Below are 972 nucleotides of genomic sequence, written 5' to 3' on the forward strand. Positions count from 1 at the left end.
GGGAAATCCTGCGTGCGCTGAGAGAAGCGGACCGAGGAGAGTAGGGAGGAAGCGGGAGCCTCAAGAGGGGAGAAGCGCGGGGAGAGGGCCGGTCCCTGTAGGATTGGGGCGGTCGGGTGGTGTAGGTCATGGGGGGTGGAGGTGGGCGCGGCAACCGTGGGCCAACGGCCCGTGGCGTGTGAGGAGGCCACCTCAGCCCTTTCCTCCCGCTTCTCTCCAGTCCCGCCCCTTTCCCTCGCCCCTCTGCTCCACTCCATCCGGCAGGGTCCCCAAAGCCTCCACTAGAGCTCTGAACCCAACAGCTGCGCTTTTTATTTTTCATTTTTTACGTCTAGGATTTGGCTTCTCCTTTTTTGCTGTTAGTTTCACTTCCTTCTCCGCCCCAGGGCGCGGGTCCCCCTGCTGCTTGTCATCTGTCCGACCCCACTCCCCGGACTCCTCCCCTGTCGCCCCTGCAGCGGCGGCCACCCTCCCCCGATCCCGTTGGGTTTAGGGCCCTTCGAGCAGACTAGGTTGGCGCCTGGATTCCAAATGATTTCGTTTTCGTGTGCATTACACTGGGAGTAAAAATTGATGATGGCCTGGTTGTTCTTAAATTCTGACAGCCAATCTGTGGGGTAGATATATGGCCATCATGGTCTTTTGCAGATATAGGAAAAAGGTGGTTTAGTAACGTGATTATTCATACATTCCATTCAGCAAACATTACTGAATACCTACTGCAAGCTGAGCACTATTACAGCAGTGAATAAGGCCAACAAATCCCTACTTTTAAGGGGCTTACATTCTAGTGGGGAGACAGACAATAAACATAAATAAAGGAGATAATTTCAGATAGTGCAAATGCTATGAAGGAAATAGATGGATAACAAGACAGTTATTGGTGAAGGGGATAGCGGAAGCTGCTTTAGATAAAGCAACCTGTGATGAAAGGAGCAAGCCATAGTTATATATATTTTATGAATCCCAGTG

General features: G+C 51.9%; 1 protein-coding gene across 1 annotated transcript in view; it reads left to right on the forward strand.

Moving 5' to 3' along the window:
- ARPC3 (actin related protein 2/3 complex, subunit 3, 21kDa) overlaps nucleotides 1–972 on the forward strand; it is an 11,303-nt gene that overhangs the window by 913 nt on the left and 9,418 nt on the right. The gene's annotated exons all lie outside the window — the stretch shown is intronic.

The sequence above is a fragment of the Galeopterus variegatus genome, unplaced genomic scaffold (genome assembly GCF_000696425.1).
Source record: "Galeopterus variegatus unplaced genomic scaffold, G_variegatus-3.0.2 Scaffold604, whole genome shotgun sequence".
Taxonomy (NCBI): Eukaryota; Metazoa; Chordata; class Mammalia; order Dermoptera; family Cynocephalidae; genus Galeopterus; species Galeopterus variegatus.